Below are 23,753 nucleotides of genomic sequence, written 5' to 3'. Positions count from 1 at the left end.
GGCATGATTGCCTGCAGTCTCTCCTCCCTCTAGACCATTCTCTGTAACCTAAGCTTCAAGTGCAAATTAGTTCATGTTTCAGTGAAACTTAAAATCCACTGAAGGCTTCTCATTATCATAGCAGTGATACAGGCTAATCTCCATCAAGCCCCTTCCTGATCTCTCCTGCTCCAGGCCTTTACACAAGTTGCTCTTTCTGGCTGATATGTTTACCCCTATTCCTTTATCTAATGTTAATTCCTACTTACCTTTCAAAGTTCAGCTCAGACATCCTTCACTCTAAAAAGCTTCCCTGCTTCTTCAGACCAGGGCAAGTCCTCCGTTATACACTCTTACAACAAGTATTTTGCCTTCACCCAGTTAACACATCCACTTAGCTCAATATGTGATTATGTGTTTAACATCTGTCTCTCCAGCAAGAAAGTAAGTTCCACGGGTCAAGAAGCATAACCTTGCTTTATGCTTCTTCTCCCATGCCTAGCACAATATGTCACATATATCGAACATATATAAGAATGAACGAATTAGAAAAGAGGTGGAAAGTATTCAGAGCCAATGACTACTACAAAGAAAGCCACTGAAGCAACTCTGCAGCTGGGGACCAAAGGGAGGAAAGGAAGTTTAGAGAGATCTGATTTCCTCCATGAACTACAATAGTGTCTTAATTGCAAACAAAATCTTCAGGCAGTAGCAGCCTTAGCTGCCTGATTACTAAAGCTTTCAATAGTATTTGCTCAGATATTATTTTCTGATCCCTTATTGTCTCAGGTTCAAGTCTGTTGAAGGCTAGGATAATTTCTGATAAAGTACCTGAAGAGTAATAACATGTCACTTGGCTCAAGATTTATTTATATCTAATAAATACTTTGAGTTTAATCTTTAATCATATCCTAATATTACCAAACTGAAGCACCAGCAGCTTCAGGTCTCCAAAACCACTGTAAGGAGAGAGTGCCTTGAGGGCAGGGACAGTATAATATAGCCTTCCTCTTGCCTGACACGTAAAGGACCTGTAAATGCCCATGGCTTTTGGACCTCCTATGGGTCCCTCCACAGGTGCACAATGAACAGCATGTCTCACCAGTTCTGCTCTTATCTTACCTCTTACTACTCTCATGAAATCTTCACTTGACAGGAGAGAAAGGACTCCACACCCATGTCTGAGGGAGTGACCTGCTCTAGAAGAGCTCTTGCTTAAAACTCAGATGCAGTGCCTTGAGGTCATCTCAGAAGAGATCACAGCATTCCTTCCCAATTTAAGGAAACAAAAGAAGGAGCTTTGGAGCTCAAGCCCACTCTCTTCAAAGTAACGAAAGCTGATTTTCCCTCAGTTGTTTGGAGCATACCTGGTGATTTCTTTTTCCTCAGCACAGTATGCAATTGCATAATTCAATCCAGTTTCATTGTCCTTAAATCCTAATACTCCAGCTTTCTCTTTGATCTAATGATCTCAGGGAAAAGAGCATTAGTGCTGAAAATGTACCAGCCTCTCTGAAAAGTCCTATTCTGAGTCTGCTCTGCTGCTCAGGTGCAAATCATAAGGCAGGGCACCATTTCAATCTGGGTATCCCCATCACACCTACTTAACACTGAGTGCATCAATCACCCTGCCAAGTAGGAATATGTTCATTGTGCTGTCTGTCTCAGGCACACCAGGCAACACCAAGCAGCTCCCCGCAAATGCTCAGTGAAGAATGTCAAGACCAGCAGAAACCTTTCCAAGAGAAGCCTGGCAGCTTCTGAATCAAATTTCAAAAAAAAAGAGAAAAATCTGCAAAGACAGCAATATTATAAAGGATCTTTATTCCTTGACCTTTGTCCTATAGTTCTTGGGTTTTAAAAAATAGATTAGGGCTTCCCTGGTGGCTCAGTGGTAAAGAATCCACTTGCCAATGCAGGAGACTTGGGTTCGATCCCTGATCCAGGAAGATCCTAGAAGCCTCGGAACAACTAAGACCATGTGTCACAACTGCTGAGCCTGAGCTCTGGAACCTGGGAACCACAGCTATTAGCCCATGTGTCGCAACTACTGAAATCCACGCATTCTAGCCCCCATGCTCCACAACAAGAGAAACCACTATGATGAGAAGCCTGTGAACAGAAACTAGAGCATAGCCCCTGCAACTAGAGAAAAGCCCATGTAGCAACAAAGACCCAGCACAGCCAAAAATAAGTAAATAAAATTACTTTCAAAATACATATATTAAAATTTTATTCATTCAATCCATTCCTCCCAGGAATTTAAATCTCTTGGCACAGGATAAAATGTCTAACCATTCTTTATATTATTTTACAAACAACTTTAAAAATAGAGGAGCTTTTATGAGAGTGGGGACTACATACTCTACAAACAAGGATTAATCTATACAGTTTGGGATATAAATATACACATTACTAGGAGCTATCCCACGTTGAAGGTCAGGAAGGTCGGCGGTGAGGAGATACCCCTCGTCCAAGGTAAGGAGCAATGGCTGCGCTTTGCTGGAGCAGCCGTGAAGAAATACCCCATGCCCAAGGTAAGAGAAACCCAAGCAAGATGGTAGGTGTTGCAAGAGGGCATCAGAGGGAAAACACACTGAAACCATACTCACAGAAAACTAGTCAATCTAATCACACTAGGACCACAGCCTTGTCTAACTCAATGAAAGTAAGCCATGCCCGTGGGGCAACCCAAGATGGGCGGGTCATGGTGGAGAGATTTGACAGAATGTGGTCCACTGGAGAAGGGAATGGCAAACCACTTCAGTATTCTTGCCTTGAGAACCCCATGAACAGTATGAAAAGGCAAAATGATAGGATACTGAAAGAGAAACTCCCCAGATCAGTAGGTGCCCAATATGCTACTGGAGATTCTGGAGATAACTCCAGAAAGAATGAAGGGATGGAGCCAAAGCAAAAACAATACCCAGCTGTGGATGTGACTGGTGATAGAAGCAAGGTCCGATGCTGTAAAGAGCAATATTGCATAGGAACCTGGAATGTCAGGTCCATGAATCAAGGCAAATTGGAAGTGGTCAAACAAGAGATGGCAACAGTGAATGTCGACTTTCTAGGAATCAACGAACTGAAATGGACTGGAATGGGTGAATTTAACTCAGATAACCATTATATCTACTACTGCGGGCAGGAATCCCTCAGAATAAATGGAGTGGCCATCATGGTCAACTAAAGAGTCCAAAATGCAGTACTTGGATGCAATCTCAAAAACGACAGAATGATCTCTGTTCGTTTCCAAGGCAAACCATTCAATATCACAGTAATCCAAGGCTTTGCCCCAACCAGTAATGCTGAAGAAGCTGAAGTTGAACGGTTCTATGAAGACCTACAAGACCTTTTAGAACTAACACCCAAAAAAGATGTCCTTTTCATTATAGGGGACTGGAATGCAAAAGTAGGAAGTCAAGAAACACCTGGAATAACAGGCAAATTTGGCCTTGGAATATGGAATGAAGCAGGGCAAAGACTAATAGAGTTTTGCCAACAAAATGCACTAGTCATAACAAACACGCTCTTCCAACAACACAAGAGAAGACTCTACACATGGACATCACCAGATGGTCAACACCGAAATCAGACTGATTATATTCTTTGCATCCAAAGATGGAGAAGCTATATACAGTCAGCAAAAACAAGACCAGGAGCTGACTGTGGCTCAGATCATGAACTCCTTATTGCCAAATTCAGACTTAAATTGAAGAACGTAGGGAAAACCACTAGACCATTCAGGTATGACCTAAATCAAATCCCTTATGATTATACAGTGGAAGTGAGAAATAGGTTTAAGGGCCTAGATTTGATAGAGTGCCTGATGAACTATGGAATGAGTTTCGTGACATTGTACAGGAGACAGGGATCAAGACCATTCCCATAGAAAAGAAATGCAAAAAAGCAAAATGGCTGTCTGGGGAGGCCTTACAAATAGCTGTGAAAAGAAGAGAAGCGAAAAGCAAAGGAGAAAAGAAAGATATAAACATCTGAATGCAGAGTTCCAAAGAATAGCAAGAAGAGATAAGAAAGCCTTCTTCAGCGATCAATGCAAAGAAATAGAGGAAAACAACAGAATGGGAAAGACTAGGGATCTCTTCAAGAAAATCAGAGATACCAAAGGAACATTTCATGCAAAGATGAGCTCAATAAAGGACAGAAATGGTATGGACCTAACAGAAGCAGATGATATTAAGAAGAGATGGCAAGAATACAACAGAAGAACTGTACAAAAAAGATCTTTATGACCCAGATAATCACGATGGTGTGACACTGACCTAGAGCCAGACATCCTGGAATGTGAAGTCAAGTGGGCCTTAGAAAGCATCACTACTAAGAAAGCTAGTGGAGGTGATGGAATTCCAGTTGAGCTATTCCAAATCCTGAAAGATGATGCTGTGAAAGTGCTGCACTCAATATGCCAGCAAATTTGGAAAACTCAGCAGTGGACACAGGACTGGAAAAGGTCAGTTTTCATTCCAATCCCAAAGAAAGGCAAGGCCAAAGAATGCTCAAACTACCACACAACTGCACTCATCTCACACACTAGTAAAGTAATGCTCAAAATTCTCCAAGCCAGGCTTCAGCAATATGTGAACCGTGAACTTCCTGATGTTCAAGCTGGTTTAGAAAAGGCAGAGGAACCAGAGATCAAATTGCCAACATCCACTGGATCATGGAAAAAGCAAGAGAGTTCCAGAAAAACATCTATTTCTGCTTTATTGACTATGCCAAAGCCTTTGACTGTGTGGATCACAATAAACTGTGGAAAATTTTGAAAGAGATGGGAATACCAGAACACCTGATCTGCCTCTTGAGCAATTTGTATGCAGGTCAGGAAGCAACAGTTAGAACTGGACATGGAACAACAGACTGGTTCCAAATAGGAAAAGGAGTACGTCAAGGCTGTATATTGTCACCCTGTTTATTTAACTTATATGCAGAGTACATCATGAGAAATGCTGGACTGGAAGAAACCCAAGCTGGAATCAAGATTGCCGGGAGAAATCTCAATAACCTCAGATATGCAGATGACACCACCCTTATGGCAGAAAGTGAAGAGGAACTCAAAAGCCTCTTGATGAAAGTGAAAGTGGAGAGTGAAAAAGTTGGCTTAAAGCTCAACATTCATAAAACGAAGATCATGGCATCCGGTCCCACCACTTCATGGGAAATAGATGGGGAAACAGTGGAAACAGTGTCAGACTTTATTTTTCTGGGCTCCAAAATCACTGCAGATGGTGACTGCAGCCATGAAATTAAAAGACGCTTACTCCTTGGAAGGAAAGTTATGACCAACCTAGATAGCATATTCAAAAGCAGAGACATTACTTTGCCAACAAAGGTTCATCTAATCAAGGCTATGGTTTTTCCAGTGGTCATGTATGGATGTGAGATTTGGACTGTGAAGAAAGCTGAGCACCGAAGAATTGATGCTTTTGAACTGTGGTGTTGGAGAAGACTCTTGAGAGTCCCTTGGACTGCAAGGAGATCCAACCAGTCCATTCTGAAGGAGATCAGCCCTGGGATTTCTTCAGAAGGAATGATGCTAAAGCTGAAACTCCAGTACTTTGGCCATCTCATGCGAAGAGTTGACTCATTGGAAAAGACTCTGATGCTGGGAGGGATTGGGGGCAGGAGGAGAAGAGGACGACAGAGGATGAGATGGCTGGATGGCATCACTGACTCGATGGACGTGAGTCTGAGTGAACTCCGGGAGTTGGTGATGGACAGGGAGGTCTGGCGTGCTGCGATTCATGGGGTCACAAAGAGTCGGACACGACTGAGCGACTGATCTGATCTGATGTATAAAATAGATAACTAATAAGAACCTACTGTATAGCACAGGGAACTTTACTCAGTGCTCTGTGGTGACCTAAATGGGAAGGAAACCCAAAAAAGAAGGGATATATGTACACATATAGCTGATTCACTTTGCTATACAGCAAAAACTAACACAACATTGTAAAGCAATTACACTCCAATAAAAAGTTTAAAAAATAATAACTCACACCAGTAATTCCTAGAGATTGAGGCAGTAACTGCATGACTTCTGGTCTATCCATGACCCAAACACCCTTTCTACGCTCTGTCCTGGAGTCACTCAGGCGCTTGACTTATCTGGAAAGCAAGTCCAGTCTAGCACAGGCACTGACTGAACCTGGGCACTGCTGATGAGGCATGACTAATGAATCATGTCCCTAGTGCAGAGAAGCTGGCTGATGTTTCTGGTTCCCATAGGAACCACAGAGACTAAAGTGGCTGCAGTGATTTAGGACTTGGTTGTTCACACCCCATGTTTAAGTTCAATAAAGAGGCCTCCTGCGAAATCAGCCAGTACCCTTTGGATTCTGGCTCATTCATTTTCTTACTCTGCTGCATCTACCAGGAGCCAGGGTGAGTCAGGTGGGGAGGCTTCATAGGTACTCTCACATACGTGAGGAAATGGAAATTCAGGCCACGATCAACCGAGAAGATACAGGGCAGAGGAAGGGGAAGTGCCAAGAAAGCTATCCAGAGAAGAGAGTTGGAAGCAAGATGCCACAGCTGAGGCCGGAGTTCTAGCTGCCTGCCACGAATGCCAAAGAGAATTCCTCCTGGTAGTTCTTCAAGACAAGGTGACCTCTTCCTCCTCATCAGACCCCTCCTCAAAGACCTGAGCCCTGGGTGTTACCCTCCTAGTGATCAGTTCTTTTAGTTCATGTAAATAGCCACACCCAAGTGAGCCAGCCAACTCTGGGAAGGCTGAGTGAGGTCGGGTCCCGGCACCTCAACCATCTCTCTCTCCATATCACAATACCTACTCATCTACGCACACAACTCCAGTGGGGCCACACAAGCGATTCTGTTAAAGAATAAGGAAACGGTGCTTCAAAACTAGTTTCTGTCCTTGCTTGAATGTGAAGCAGCTGGCAACTTTCTCTTCCTGAAGGAAGGGGAAGAGGTAGGAACACAGAACCGTAATCTCTGGCCACAAGTTCCCCTGCTACAGCAAGCCCACCACACGCCACAGAGTGGCTCCCCCCTCCCAGACCTTGTTGACAGGGTGCCACCCACTGAACATACCAGTGCTCCAGCGTGTCATCCCTTTGGTGACAGTTCACTGAGTCCTGAGCAACCTCACCATTGCTTTGCAATCAATCCATAAGGCTGAAATTGACCTCCACATTCTTTGGCAATTTAATGTAGCTCGCATCTCAAAAAATGAGAGTGAAGCACACTTCTATTCTTTGCTTTGTTATTTTTTCTGTAATTGAGAGGAAAGGTCTTCAACCATAGGACCTTAGCGATTCTTTTCTTGCGCAGTGAGTTCCTTTATTTAAAGAGAACTCCCTGCTCTCTGAGTCCGAGGGCTTTTTCCCTCTGGAGCAGCTGGGCAAATGCTGATAGTACGTATAACTTAAAGAAGCGAGAGGGCATTGTAACTACCTTTCTTGCATTACCCTTTGCTTTGGAAACTTCAGAATAAATTGCCACTTGTACAGTTGTATTTGAATCAGAATTCTTATCCCCACTGGCAGTTTTTCAAACATGAACGTTTAAAAAAGAAAATCAAAGACACACATATCTTTTTCAAACATCACTCTGTTTTCTCCTAAGTCTATTTTTTGTCCTCTGTCCTTAAGATTGTGTTCCCTTTGGGCAGCCTCCTTGATGAAGCCTCTGATATGAAATCTGCCCTTAGGCCACTTTACCAGGATGGAACTCACCCGCTATTCCTTGCCTCAATTACTTTTCATACAGAATCAAAGATTCCTTATGCCAGTTTTTGTACTCCAGAGCTATCACACAGTGCCCCAGGATTTTTCTATTATGTAAAATAGAAACTAACTGGAGAACACCAATCATATCAAAATATTTTATTGCAGCAATGAGTGATTCTTGAAGCAACTGGTAACTGATTATAAAATTTGATTCTGTACTCAGCTCAATTTACATGATCTCCCCCCAAAACTGAAAACTAAAAGGGAGCAGTAATCCAATTATTTTGGAATAATTCAACAAGAGAATACAACTACAAGAAAGCATATGTAATTGGAAGGAAATCAGTAGATTTTTTTGCTCAACCTAAAAGGAAAAGATTCATGATTTCCTCAACCTAAAAGGAAAAGATCACGATTATGATCTTATGTGATTATATGATTAAGTGATGATTACATGATTAATGATGGAGGGGAAGATGAGTCCAATAGCTTGGAATCCTTTCTGAATTGTTCAGTTCAGTTCAGTCGCTCAGTCGTGTCCAACTCTTTGCGATTGCAAATCTCTCTGAATTTTTAAGCACATACAAATAAATAATGAAATCAACATGGTACTGTTGGTTCTTTTGCCATCAGAACAAACACCAACAAATATTAGTGGTATGTGAACCTGTTCAGTGATTTACTAACCAATCATTGCCTCTTTTTTTAAACTTTTTCTTTTATATTGGAGTATAACAATGTTGTGTTAGTTTCGGGTGTACAGCAAAGTGATTCACATACATGTTATACATATACATGTATCTATTCCTCTTTCAAATTCTTTTCCCATGTAGGTTGTTACATAATACTGAGCAGAGTTCCCTGTGCTATAGAGCAGGCCACTGCCTCTTAGCTTAGTTATTTTACACATTCCAGTTACATGCTAGTCAGTGTGTGCTACGGTGCCTCCTCATTCTACAAGGCACTATATGGCATAGTGGTTAAGGACTTTGGAGTTGGACTGCCTGAGTTCAAATCCTAGCTCTGCTACTTACTGTGTGATCTGTGCCAGATGAACCCTGCATCTCTGCTCTGATGCTAGGCTGTGTAGATGACATCAACAGGGCTTCTGTAAACTGGAACTTCTGATGAAGTCTGTCTAAGTCTATCACTGAAGACTCCTGGCTGGAGCCCAGAGGGATGGGAAAGGGGTTCAGGTATTTATTCCCTTGGCTCCTTCCCTGCAAAGCTGCCATGGGCTAACAGTGCCTCTACTCCCCAGAGATCACTGCTCCTTGCAAGGAGCATACCTTGTTGCATACCTCTCTCCTCCAGAGTTTGATTGACTGCTCACTCCCCTCATCTACTCAGACCCTCCCAAGTTAACTATTTTTATGCACCATCTATGATCTATTTGGATCCTAACTGATAAACAGTGTGACTCTAGATAAATCACATAACCTCTCCATGCCTCCCTGTATAAAATGCAGAAAATAAGGATAACTTACTTCCTCGGCTTGTAAGGATTAAGTGAGCTATTAATACATATGAAATACGTGGAGCATCGTCTGGCATGTAGTGAGCATGACTAGTTTATTTTTGTCACCACCATTTTCCTCACTGTCATCATTAGGCGACACTAATCAACAAAGGAGTCATGTCTTTGAGGAGGTAGCTGTCTGGTTTCTAGCATGCAAAGTTGTTTGTGGAGAGCTGTAATTTAAAGAAAGGACACAGAGAAATCTGACAATCAGTACATAAACTAGCTTAAGGGAAATCCAGAGGTGATTTAACAACACCGGGCAGTTAAGATCGATAGTCATTACTAGGGATCCCAAAGGATTTCTATATTCAGTTGCTTGCTCTGCTTTTTCTCAAAGCCCTTTTGATGTATCTTATCCTAGATTCATAGACATTCAGCACCAAGAAGGACTCTAACTAGAAACATAACCCCTCATTTAGCACTTTATTTAGAAAAGAAAACTGATTTAACCAAAATAAACCTTTAGGCCATTTAGAAGCAGACTCTGTATAAGAAAAATAAGTGGGAAAAAATATGGGGGCCTTTCAGTCTTGCTCAAGGGACTCTCAGCTAACCATTTGGAGAGATTTATTTCTAACCGAAGTTTCCTAATTCCGAGAAGGAATATTATTGTATTCTCTCCCTAGAGAAGGGAAATGGATCTTAATAAAAGAAAAAAAAGAAGAAAGAAAACAAAGAGAAAACGGAAGTCCCCCACTCATTCTGCAGACTGATTTATAATCTCCATTAGGTTCAGCAGAATATGAATTGCTATATGTCCAAAGCATTTGACCAGGACTTATATTCAATTCCAAGAGTGATAGTAAATGGCAGGGGGGTGGGAGACAGTCATACATCAAAAAAAGAGGGAAACTTACAGGATATTATGTGTGCCCAAGTCAAATTGTGAGAGTCTCATTCCCTTGAGAGAATGAAGGGCTAAATCCATCCTTTCAAAATTCAGAATCTTTGGGGGCAAAGAAACTAGATCTCAACCCTAAATATTTCATTTCATCTCTCTGAGCCTCTATTTCCTGTAAAATGAGAGGGTTGAACCAGATGGTCCCTGTGATTCCTTCTAGTTCTTTATTTCTAAAATTCAGTGAATTTTAAATTGGATATTACATATTTCAAAGAGCCCTGCTTCCCAGCTTCAGATTCTATTACAAAGAAATAGATGAAGGCTATACTTCACTTGTGACAGGATCAAAGTTGCTTTTTGATTTCTTTCTTTCTTTTTTTGTTTTTGTTTCAAACATCTCTGAATGCGTTTCTGATCCTTGAGTCCAAAAATTCATTTTAAACTCATCCAGTTTTTTCAAACTCTAGGTGAAAAAAATTTAGTTAAAAGAAATTGATTTATGAGTAGTATGTCAAAGGCTACTTCATTAATATGCCCAATTAGGAAACCCACTTGGAAGACTGAATTAAAATGAGAAGGATGAAAAGATACTTTGAGCAAGGTTAGAAAACAATCCATAAAAAAAATAAAAATAAAAAAAGAAGAAGACAAGAAAACCAGTCATCAACTGAGAGAAGATACTTGCATCACAGATAACTAGCAAAGTGCCAGTAGGTGAAACTTGTAAAAATCTTCAAATTAATAAGAGAACAACAATCCAATAGAATAATGGGCAGAAAATTACAAGCAACTTACAGGAGAGAAATGGCTAAAAAACATGTTCAGCCTCACTAATACACAGGGAAACGCAGATAAAAACAACAAAAACCACTTTACTCCTATAAGCAAAAACTTAAATGTCTAATAAAACCAAGATTTGGTGAAGATGTATAGACATAGGGATACACAAGACTGGTAGTAGCATAAATAAAAACAAACGTCTTAGAGACGAAAGCTAATGAGGTTGAGAACATGCATACATTAAGGCCTAGTAATTATACCTCAAGTATGTAATCCAGTGGAACATAACAGTTCATGCAGATAGCTTACAAGAATATATTTACTCTGTGACAACCTAGAGGTGGGATGGCGGGGAGGAGGTGGGAGAGAGGTTCAGGAGTATATTTATGGCTGATTCACATTGCTATACGACAGAAATCAACACAACATTGTAAAGCAATTCTCCAATTTAAAAAAAGAACATGCTCATAACAACAAAAATTGGGTACAGTCAAACATCTATTAAGCAATGAAAAATAAATAAATTTAATATAATCCTACAATGGGATATTATACAGCAGTTAAAATAATAAGATGTTGAGCCATATGTACCTATGTGAATTTGTAAAAGTATAGTTAAATATATATATATATATATATATATATATATTCAAACATTAGATCCCCTGGAGAAGGAAATGGCAATCCACTCCAGCACTCTTGCCTGAAAATCCCATGGACGCAGGAGCCTGATAGGCTACAGTCCATGGGGTCGCAGAGTCGGACATGACTGAGCTCACTTCACTTAGTGCTATAAAATATGCCCAAACTACATTATTTATGGATTATGGATTATTTTATTATTATTATGGATTATTTATGGATCCATATACATGTAGTCAAGATAAAAGTCATGAATGAGAACATATACAGGGTTGATATGGTCTGACATCAAGAGAATGAAAACACCATTGAGCAAAAACCAACATAATCATTGTGGCCACAAGAGTCCTTAATGGATGCTTAAGATATAGTGAAAAACAGGCTATCTGCATAGTCAGTATATTTCTACATAAGATACTTAAACATACTTACCAATTGCAAAGGGAAAAAGAGTAATTTCTCAGTGGAGAAACCTGGAAAGCATCTCTTCAGCCAAGTGATCAAAATGAACATCACCAGTAATGGAACACATCAACATTGAGAACGTCCTGATGTGATGGACCAAAAAGGGCACAAAGTCACTTCTGTGCTGTTCTTGCTAAAAATGCATACCATGAATTTCAACATCAGTTCAGTTCAGTTCAGTCACTCAGTTGTGTCCGACTCTGCGACCCCATGAACCACAGCACGCCAGGCCTTCCTGTCCATCAGCAACTGCCGGAGTCTACCCAAACCCATGTCCATTGAGTCAGTGATGCCATCCAACCATCTCATCCTCTGTCATCCCCTTCTCCTCCTGCCCTCAATCTTTCCCAGCATCAGGGTCTTTTCAGATGAGTCAGCTCTTCGCATCAGGTGGCCAAAGTATTGGAGTTTCAGCTTCAACATCAGTCCTTCCAATGAACACCCAGGACTGATCTCCTTTAGGATGGACTGGTTGGATCTCTTTGCACTCCAAGGGACTCTCAAGAGTTTTCTCCAACACCACAGTTCAAAAGCATCAATTCTTCGGTGCTCAGCTTTCTTTATAGTCCAACTCTCACATCCATACATAACTACTGGAAAAACCATAGCCTTGACTAGATGGACCTTTGTTGACAAAGTAATGTCTCTGCTTTTTAATATGCTGTCTAGGTCATAACTTTCCTTCCAAGGAGTAAGTGTCTTTGAATTTCATGGCTGCAGTCACCATCTGCAGTGATTTTGGAGCCCCCAAAAATAAAGTCAGCCACTGTTTCCACTGTTTCCCCTGACAAATCTAAATTAAGAGACATTCCACAAAATAACTGGCCAGTATTTTTTAAAGGGTCAAATCAAATCATTAAAAAAAAGAAGATGAGGAGCTATCCTAGAGGCAATATAGGACATTAGTGGGTAAGACTGGTAACATATAAATAAGGTCTGTATGTTAGTTAAGAGTATTGTATCAGTATTAATTTTATGGTTTCAATCATTGTGCTATAGTTTTGTAAACCACAGGGTTAACATTTGAGAATGTAAGATGAAGGATATATTATTTTTGCAATCTTTAAGTCTAAAATTATTTCAAGATAAAATGCTTTACAAATGGCTGCAAAAATATGACAAAGTGGCAAGATGATTAATGGTAATGAAGTATCTGTTATCTATACTTCTCTGTATGTTTAAAATATTTCATAGTAAGAAGGGATAATGAAGAATGCATAAATTTTAAATGTGAGTATAAGGAATTAGATAGTCTAAAAGAGATGTATTTATCACACAGCAGTTTTAAAACAACAAATTACTGGGGATGCAGGCCTAAGCTTTGTATCTACCAATCAGGAGCCTTGACTGAAGACTCAAAATACAAACACTGGCATACTAAGAAGTCCTGATCTTCTGACTCTATTTTAAGCAAAATGCATGATGTCAGTTTCTTGCCCCCTGCCTGGTTTTCTCTTGTGGTTCATGCTAATTTCACTTGGCCTACTACTACTCTAATATTCTTCCTGATTTTCTCTCCACCTAATTCCTCATTTTGCAGCTTTAGTAGTAATTGTCAATTTATAGTAAAAACCATCTGAATGGAAATAGGGAGAACAAGTGTACAGATTAGCATTGAGGAGATGAGGAGTTTGACTTTGAAATGTTGAGTTTGAATGGCTTCATCATGACCTGCATATGGAGCTGTCTTGTCGATTGCTGGAAATGCGGGCTGCAATTAGGATATAACCTAGTATTAGGGGATTATCCATAGAAGACATGTAATTTGATAAGACCATCAAGGTTTGGAAACAGAACCTAGAAGCAGAAAAAAGAGAAACCAGCCTTAATTGAGAATGTAATAATATGCAGAGTACATCACGTAAAGTGCCAGGCTGGATGAAGCACAAACTGGAATCAAGATTGCTTGGAGGAATATCAATAACCTCAGATTTGCAGATGATACAGTCCTAATGGCAGAAAGCAAACAGGAACTGAAGAACCTCTTGATGAAGGTGAAAGAGGAGAGTGAAAAAGCTGGCTTAAAATTCAACATTCAAAAAACAAAGATCATGGCATCCAGTCCCATCACTTTATGACAAATAGATGGGGGGAAAAAATGAAAACAGTGACAGACTTTATTTTCTTGGGCTCCAAAATCACTGGAGATGGTGACTAGAGCCAAGAAATTAAAAGACGCTTACTCCTTGGAATAAAAGCTATAACAAACCTAGACAGCATATTAAAAAGCAGAGACATCACTTTGCCAACAAAGGTTCATACAGTCAAAGCTATGATTTTTCCAGTATTCATGTAGAGATGTGAGAGTTGGACCATAAAGAAGGCAGAGTGCCAAAGAGTTGATGCTTTCAAACTGGTGCTAGAGAAGACTCTTCAGAGTCCCTTGGACAGCAAGGAGATCAAACCAGTCAATCCTAAAGGCAATCAACCCTGAATATTCATTGGAAGGACTGATGGTGAAACTGAAGTTCCAATACTTTGGCCACCTGATGCAAAGAGCCAACTTATTGGATAAGACCCTGGTGCTGGGAAAGATTGAAGGCAGGAGGAGAAGGGGTGACAGAGGATGAGATGGTTGGATGGCATCACTGACTCGATGGACTTGAGTTTGAGCAAACTCTGGCAGATAGTGAAGGACAGGGAAGCCTGGCAGTCCTGTGCTACAGTCCATGGGGTCACAAAGAGTTGGACACGACTGAGCAACTGAACAACAAATAAGCTTTATTGCCAATAATGTTAAATGAAGTTAAAAAATATTCAAGTAAGATGAGAACTAAGTTAAAACTAGCAAGTTTGGATATTAGAATGTGGCCTTCAAGGCATCAGATGCCACAGGACATTATGGAAGGATGGACCGCAAGAAGCTAAGGCCAGAGTGAGTGGGAAGGGACTGTGAGGAACAGATATATAGTGGTAAGATAAGAAAGAGAAAATGAGTGCTAGTCTCGAGGGAAGAGCTGCACTAGGGAAAGGATTTTAGAAAAAGGAACACGAGTACACTTGAGGGAGAGAAAGAGCCAATAGAGGAGGAGGGAAATTATACCTTAGAAAGATAGATCAGGGACTTTCCTGACAATCCAGTGGCTAAGACTCTGCACTCCCAATGCAGTGGGCCGAGTTTTGATCCCTAGTTGGGGAACTAGATCCCTCTTGCCGAAACTGAGAGTTTGAATGCCACAACTAAAGATCCCTCATGCTGCAACTGAGACCCAGCAGAGTCAAACATATAAATAAATATTTTTTAAAAAGAAAGATAGAGCGAAGTCAGCGAGGTGAGAGAAGGCAGGTAATAGACGATAGGGTGCACCAGCAGGAAGGACTGAGTCTGTCCTCTTCAATGAAAGAGACTGAAAGTTAGGATTTTGGAGTTTGACACTGACATGGAGAAAGCTTTTGCCTAGAATCTCAGGTCAAAGTCACCTGCTGTATAAAGAGAGTATTAGGGAAGAGACTAAAGGAAAGTAAGAAGTTTCAAGGGGAAATTGCAATTTTAAAATAGCTTAAGTGTAAATCCAATGCTACTGATTTTCTCAGCTTACTGTGGAGCAGCCCTAGAGTGGAAAAGGATCAATGCATAGCAATTAACAAGGTTGTTTTTGCATTTGTTTTGTAAGTTTATTCCAATAACCCTGTAACATAACTGGAGTGGATATTATTAACCCTGTTTTATCAACAAGGAAATCAAGGCTCAGTAGTTAAATCAAGATGATACATCAATCAAATCAAGATAAGAACTCAGTTCTATTCACTTTGTTCACTCTAAGTGCTTTGGAAGAAATGGCTCTTTTATACAAATTATCTGCAGCCAAGCAATTTTTTAAAAAGCTCTTAAGAAAAGCTGCCAATGTGTGCACTGTCAACAGAATCATGCCTAATAATCTTATTAGTGGAACAAGATTCTTCATTAAATTTGTTACACGGTTAGATGGGGGTTGGTAGCAGATGGTAGATACTGAAAGGAGCTCCTTATAGCTAAAAGCTGTTGGCAAGAGCATTTAGAATATACAATGATGGATGACATAGTATTCAATTTAGGGAAGGTGGTTGAGTCTAATAGGGTGACCCAAGGGTCAACCTCAGGCTTAGTGCTATTTAACATCTCTTAGGATTTTTGCAGCAGGCATAACAACATGCTAATAGAATCTGAAGATAATCATAACTGATGAGTGATGGTGATACTAACAAGGCAGGGGGAAGAAAATAAAACGGAACTTGGTACAATTTAAGATTTAAAGTGAAGAGAAGAGGGTATGAAATTATATAAGGTATAAAGTGAAGATATTTTTTACTATAAAAGAAATGCAAATATACTATAGTAGGGTTGAACCCCTACACCCCCAGAAGAAGATCAAAAAGAATGAAGGAGGAGATCAGAAGAGAGGTAACAAGTGATAATACAGACAGGATGATAGTGCAGCCAAAAGGTTCAACTGAGTCTAGAGTTAAAACTGCAACTGACATGCTACCACTTGCTTAACAAAAAGAAGCGGGAAGGAATGGATTCATGTGTCTGTGCACATATAAAATGCACACACACACACACACACACAGAGAGAATATCTCTGAAAAGATATAGAAGAAAATAATAACCTTGGTGACCTCTTATGAAACAAACCAGTGCCCTACAAGCTAAACCCCACCTACAGATTGTTATATTTGGCAGCCTATTTTTACAACTTTGAGTACTTTTAGGCTAGGTGTAAATTCTCCAGCTTAGCAAAATCCTCATCATTCTCTAAGTTTACACATTTATGTTATCTGCCTGGTCCTTAGAGGGAATTTAGTTGATATCGTCACACATGGCCATACACACAGACACAGTCACATATGTAAAGAGATAAACATAGAGAAGGGCCTATACAGATATATTTTAAAAGGTTAACAACAATGATTTCTGAGCAGTTAGATTATGGGTGACTTCCTTTATCAACACTTCTAAATGTTGTCCTACTAGGAACACATTTATAAGATAAATAGTAAGTAGTGGTTGATCTTAAATTCACATTTAAATTAACATTGGCATGCAGCCAAGTACAATCATAGATGTTCCGGGGAGATGTGCTGGGACAATCGTTCTGATAGATTTTGCTTCTGTTACTCCTTTCATGCCTGAGCCTACATCTCTGTGCCTGTCTTCAACTCAAGCCAGGGGGGCTGAATATATACAATGGGTCAACCACACATAGTCATGGCATGGTATCCACTTTTCAGTAAAGAAAAATATTTAAAAGAATTTTTAAGTTTTCATTTTAATAGGTAATATTCCAATGGCTAGTTTTAAAATGATTAAATAATAGCCCACTCTCCCAATCATCCAGTTGTTCTTCACAGAGGGAGCCAAAGTTACCAGTTTCTACTATATTATTTCAGAGGTGGTCTATGCATACAATTAATTACAAATATATCATCTTTAGGAAAATTTTGTCCAGAGTAAGTCCATTGTCTTTATCTGGGCATTATGAAGATGACTTAGAAATGTATTTTGTATAATGATGTGAACAAAGGTCAATTTCCATTATTTGTAGAACATCATAGCGCTTGCTATGACAAGGAATAATTTCAGTTTCAACAGCAGTGGCCACATAAACAGTTTCCTCACACTTCCTGCTATAGGGAAAGCAAGGAGAACAGCATCCTAACCAAATATTTCAACCCAGCAAATCAACTGTCTCAGTGCTTTTAATGGTATTTTTCTAATCTGATCATTATCGTCCCATTTCTTCCCTGTTGCTGAAAAAAACCCTATAAAGAATAGCTAGTTTCAAAATTGAAATGGGCTTGATTGTGAAAATATGCAAACTTATGATTTTAGTGACAATTTATCTTAGTCAAAGCTAAGCAAATTCAAATTCAACCCATCATAATTCTTCCTCCAAATCTCCTACACGATACTGAAAACACACAATTGTGTCTGCTTCTCCTTAAGTCATTTATCATTTTTAAAAGGAGGGAGAAGAGAAAGTGGTTTCCGGCATAATTAAAAATCAAGAGTTCCCCACTGTGAAGGCTGGATTCTCACTAAGGGGGCATCTTAGCTGAGGGGCTTGTTAGGGGGGCTTGGGATGTGTGTGTGTGGACAATGGCCCAGGTGAGATAAACACCCCTTCTTTAATAACCCATGCAAACGCCACACTCGAGGGATTAGGGAGAGGCCTCCCCTTATCATCAGGATGTTCGCACATGACAGGTGACCTCTGTGACCTGGTCCTGATGGAGAGAAGAGGGTGTTTAGGAAACATGACCAGCTCGCCTCTTTCTCCTGCCTCTTCCCGCCTGCAATCTAAATGGTGTGATTGAGGCATGCTGAAAGGTGAGCCTGTCACACCAATCTCCTCCCCAGCAACCTGCCACAATGCAGAGATGTGACAGGAAAGGTCATGACACCCAAACAGAAGGCTCCCTCGTGACTTTCAGCTGTCACTATGCTGGGGAGCAGGGCTGTCTTCTGCTTATTCCAGAACCTGGGGTACAGACTTCCCCAGGATCTTCTTCCCGCAAACACCTTCTCGCCAGCTCCAAAACAGGAGCACATGCAGTCAGCTACTTAGAAGGAGAGACCACATGGCACCAGGAATCAGTCAGGCAGCAGAGGTGAATCCACACCCGCCTCGGTAATTCACTGTGCTTTGTCCTGGGCTGACTTACCCCTCACTCATCCATACATGGCTCCAAGTCCACTGCTTCAAGTCCACATTTAGGAGCAAATCCTTAACTTTCTTGAAGCCATCTAATACCATCCCCCCAACACCTTTTAACAAAACTGTTGGGGCATCCCTAGTGTTCCAGTGGTTAAGACTCTAAGTTCCCGATGCAGCAGGGACAGGTTCAATCCCTGGTCAGGGAACTAAGATCCTCCATGCCACACACGGCAGCCAAAGTAATGAAAACAAACAAACAAACAACAGGAAAAGAAAAACTTAAAGAATAAGACTGCTCTCTTTGCCATTGTCCTCGCTCTCAAAGCTCAGCCATCTATCTTCAGCCAATCTAAAAACGGACGTCAGGAAGAGATGAAAGTTAAGTATATCTACTTCAGGATTTTGTCAGTCATCTTGTACTCACCCACCCTCAGTCCCATCCCACTCTGTGCCTGGGGGTGCTCCAAGCCCCCAGAGCTGACAAGGGACAGGAATAGCCCAACACAGTACAGTAATAGGACTCGGACACTGCCTACTCTCAGTGGAAAGTGCTAGTTATTTCTATCTGTTGCAAAAATGTCTACAGGGTAGATCAATCATCTTAGGCAGTTCTCCTTTTAACCAGTTGGGGGAATAAATCCCATCCTCAGTGTAATGTGGTGAGCTTGCTGTGTCTAAGTGAACCTGTATGCATTTCCCTCACTGAAGGTGCACTCAACCCAACTGAGTTGCTTACTCTTAGATTTGGGATGCCCACCTAACTGCAAGCAGAGCCTAAGCACCATTAGGGGAAGGAAGAATATCTAGGCTGGCCTTGTACCCAAGGGCTCCATGGCTGGATCAACACTGAAGGACAGAAGCTCAGTCTTTGCCTTGAGCTATTATTAAAATAACATCTCATCTTTCTGGGAAAGAGAATGTTATCATTAAAAAAGAAATGAAGGAGAAACCTAATGGTTCCAAGACTAGTGCTTGGGGGTATAATCTGAAATCAGGATGAAATGCCCTGCTTAATAAAGGACTTCAAGGATACCTGGGGTGAAGGATTTGGGTGAGCACTGCTCCTGCAGTAGTTGGGGCCCCAACCCATAACAGTCCGTTCATCAGAAGATGTCTGAATTCCACTCTGCTGGCCTCACTGTGCCCTTGGCTTTTCCTCTGACCTTCTGCTGCCTGCCCCGCTCAAAGAGAAGCCAGCTCTCCTCACCCTGGATTCCCACTGCATCCACCACAAGCTGTTTACAGTAGCCTGGGTTGCCTGGAAGCCTCCCCAGCCCACTGTCATCCGACCTTGTTAGCAGCTGTGGCGCAGGCTGCGTTCTCGTCAAAGACACCCTGCACCTGAATGATGGGGGCTGGGGAAGGCTAGCAGACCCCTGAACCCAGTTCTTTGTAATTTCACCCAAACCTTACAGAGAAACAATGCAAAATTATTCCAAATATAACACTTGGGGCTGTAATAACTGGAGATCAATATGAAATTTCTATCATTAGGGCCTATAATAGTGGTGAAGTTGGTAGTCTATGGGAGAAGGCATCATAGCATGACTGAAACTGACATCCATCTGGAAGCAAGACACTCAATTAGTGTCAGAATGTGTGGTGCATACAAATTCTGTGTGTAATTATCAGATGCAGACATAGTTTATTGTTATTCCAAGGCCTTATTTTTTGTGACAGCTTCGTATTATTAGAAGAGAGTCCTGTTCAGCACTAAAACCACTTCCAGCTGGTCAAAGATACCACCAACCTAGAGAGGGACTTGCAATTGAGGGCTGAATGCACCAGGGAAAGGAATCAAAATAAGAGGGCGAGTTTTATTCCAATGATTTTCTAGCCATGAAACAACCCAAAACACTTCCCCGGTCCTTACAATTTTTCTGTGCATTTAGCTGGGAAATATCTGAAGCCATTTTCCTGATAAAAACTAAATGAAAGTTTCAATTGACTTTTTGCTTCATCGGAAGATTTTCATTTAACATGTAAAACAGCCAACTTGTAGAGTTGGTTTTAAGGACCTCATTACAAAATGTGACTCCCCGCCTCTGCTCTCACACTGTGAGCTGAGCAGCTTTCAATTACTTGAGTCACGTGTACCTGAATGAGGTAACGGTTGAGTTTAAAGCAGTTAAGTGGAAAAAATTGTAATTATTTTTCTTTTACAGTTGAAGGGCATATATTAATTATTTTTACTTGAAAAACCAAATCATGTGATTGAAAACTAAATAATCAGTTCAGACTCACATCTGTGAAATAGCCACTGGATGCTCCGAAGGCAAGAAGCAGCTTAGACATCATATTATTTAAATATTTTCTAAAAACAGCAATAAATATGTCCCCAAACTGCAAATCTAACATAAATGCACTGTGTCAGCTAGACAAAGCTGCAAACCTAACATAAATTCATTTTTCTAAATAACCAACAAAAAATATATCTCAAATTTGCAAATCTAATGTAAATACACTTTGTCAACTTGAGACTAATGAACACAGAAGATGATGTAATGGTACAGTTCAGTTGCTTAGTCATGTACCACTCTTTGCAACCCCGTGAACCGCAGCACACCAGGCCTCCCTGTCCATCACCAACTCCCGGAGTCCACCCAAACCCATGTCCATCGAGTTGATGATGCCATCCTACCATCTCATCCTCTGTTGTCCGCTTCTCCTCCTGCCCTCAATCTTTCCCAGCATCAGGGTCTTTTCAAATGATTCAGCTCTTTGCATCAGGTGGCCAAAGTACTGGAGTTTCAGCTTCAACATCAGTCCTTCCAATGAACACCCAGGACTGATCTCCTTTAGGATGGACTGGTTGGATCTGCTTGCAGTCCAAGGGACTCTCAAGAGTCTTCTCCAACACCACAGTTCAAAAGCATCAATTCTTCGGCACTCAGCTTCCTTTATAGTCCAACTCTCACATCCATACATGACCACTGGAAAAACCATAGCCTTGACTAGACAGACCTTTGTTGGCAAAGTAATGTCTCTGCTTTTGAATATGCTGTCTAGGTTGGTCATAACTTCCCTTCCAAGGAGTAAGCATCTTTTAATTTCATGGCTGCAATCACCATTTACAGTGATTTTGGAGCCCCCAAAAATAAAGTCAGCCACTATTTCCACATCTATTTGCCATGAAGTGATGGGATCAGATGCCATGATCTTAGTTTTCTGAATGTGAGCTTTAAGCCAACTTTTTCACTCTCCTCTTTCACTTTCATCAAGAGGCTTTTTAGTTCCTCTTCACTTTCTGCTATAAGGGTGGTGTCATCTGCATATCTGAGGTTATTGATATTTCTCTTGGCAATCTTGATTCCAGCTTGTACTTCCTCCAGCCCAGCGTTTCTCATGATGTACTCTGCATATAAGTTAAATAAGCAGGGTGACAATATACAGCCTTGATGTACTCCTTTTCCCTATTTGGAACCAGTTTGTTGTTCCGTGTCCAGTTTTAACTTGTAAGCCTGAGCCAATACCAATGTGCATAAGAAGTCCCTCAAACACTGATATGGCAGGTAAAAAAAAAAAATCAGAACTTCTCTGACCCAACCAAATATCTGTCCCCGCAAATGAAGAATGGCTGGAGGCCCTTCCAGGTCATCTCATTGCCTGAAGACAGAGCAAATATTCCACAGAGATAAGAATCACCTATTTGTCAGAACTGCTAGAGGTGAGGTCTCAGCCTTCCCTTGAAAGTCATCAAGATGCTTCTAGTCTCCATTGCCTTTACCCCCCCATTTTTCATCCAGCCTGAATCCCCTTTGCTGTGATTGGAGTCTATCCCCTCTTAGTTTATTCTTAGTAAAGGCAAATAATATCAGTCACAACCATCTTCCACTAATAATCCATCATATCCTTATAACTGCATTATGCCCAACAGCAGACTTTTTCTTGATGAATTATCCCTGGTTCTCTAGCATCTCCTCTCAGGGCTAAATTTTTTTTAGCTCTTTAATCATTCCTATGGCTCTTCTTTGAACAGTCTTCATGTGCACCCTCAGGATGTAAAGTCCAAGACGGGACACCATATTCCAGCTATGCACTGACAGTGCTGATGAGAATAAGGTTATGCCTAACAGACCAAGCAGAGATACAAGAGGAACAAAGACCAGGATGGAAAGTCCCAACAGCCTTCCAGTCTTTGAGTCTGTTACCAAAGTGCCAAGCACCCCTGCTAATAATCACTTCTTTTTTATTGTTTAGGTTGGCTCCCTTATTTTCTGATACTTACAAACTTTTCTCACAAATACAGTATCTGTATTTAACAGCTGCTCCCATATATAGCTGCTTTAGGACTGACATGGCTCAGGTACAGAGCACAGCAAGAAAGAAGGTCTTAACAACAAAATGCCAAAGTTGGCCATTTGACCCTGTCTGGAGACTGTGTCCTAGAAACTCGCTCTTCTATCTTTGACCCACCACCACTTAAGCCTCATGACTCCTATAGATTTGGTACTCCTAGTTAGCTTTGCCTAGAAGACTGATTCACTATTATCTTAGATAAAACACTCAACTTTCCCAACTGCGAAAGCCCTAGCCCTCTTTCTAGCCCTCACTAGGGCCACAATCATCTATTTCAATGCCATCATTTTACAGATGTGGAAACAGAGGCTGAGACAGACATAAAGTGACAACATCTAAATATATAGCGTTGGAACATCCTTTCAGTTGATTCCTGCCAGTCAGTCTATGACTTGCCCCTGAGTCACTGAACTCCTTCGTAATGCTTAAATGATGAGAGAATTTGCTATGCCAACTTTCAGCAATGTGATGTCCAGCAAAGTGCTTTATGGTTCTCTGGCTGTTTCCCCATCTGTTTCTCAGGGTATTTTGTTTCTCTGCATGCCAGCTCCCATGGACACATAGCCCGATGCCAATGGCCTTGACTACCAAATCACACAGTTCCTTTTGTCTTTGACCTCAGTTTCCCTAAAAACAAAACAAAACAAGCAAACAAAAAGGCTACTTATTTTAACTCTGTAACTAGTAAGAGTAAGAGCAGCTTCCAGGCAAAAAGATTAGCCCCTAGCAATATGAGGCATCTTTCTCACTATCTTTCCATTTCTCCTATCAAAAAGAATAAAAATGATCCTTCTTAACACGCAGAATCCTATTTAATATGTGAATTCGTTTCAAACCCCTGCTCTCCTAGATGAAAAACACTTCTTTAGCATTATGAA

The 23,753-nt window shown here is 40.9% G+C and overlaps 1 protein-coding gene across 4 annotated transcripts in view; it reads right to left on the bottom strand.

The window, feature by feature from the left end:
• Window positions 1-23,753, bottom strand: part of LOC129621605 (potassium channel subfamily K member 5-like) — a 382,936-nt gene that overhangs the window by 356,843 nt on the left and 2,340 nt on the right. Inside the window, exon 4 of one of the 4 annotated variants that reach the window (XM_055538217.1) lies at window positions 11,906-12,021. The exons of the other annotated variants lie outside the window; for them this stretch is intronic. The gene's annotated coding sequence lies outside the window, so the exon portion shown is untranslated. The remainder of the gene's footprint in view (window positions 1-11,905; window positions 12,022-23,753) is intronic. 4 annotated transcript variants of the gene reach the window in all.

Source organism: Bubalus kerabau, chromosome 10 (genome assembly GCF_029407905.1).
Source record: "Bubalus kerabau isolate K-KA32 ecotype Philippines breed swamp buffalo chromosome 10, PCC_UOA_SB_1v2, whole genome shotgun sequence".
NCBI classification, from domain to species: Eukaryota; Metazoa; Chordata; class Mammalia; order Artiodactyla; family Bovidae; genus Bubalus; species Bubalus kerabau.
Note: the sequence above shows the minus strand (reverse complement) of the source record. Positions and strands in the feature narration are given on the sequence as shown.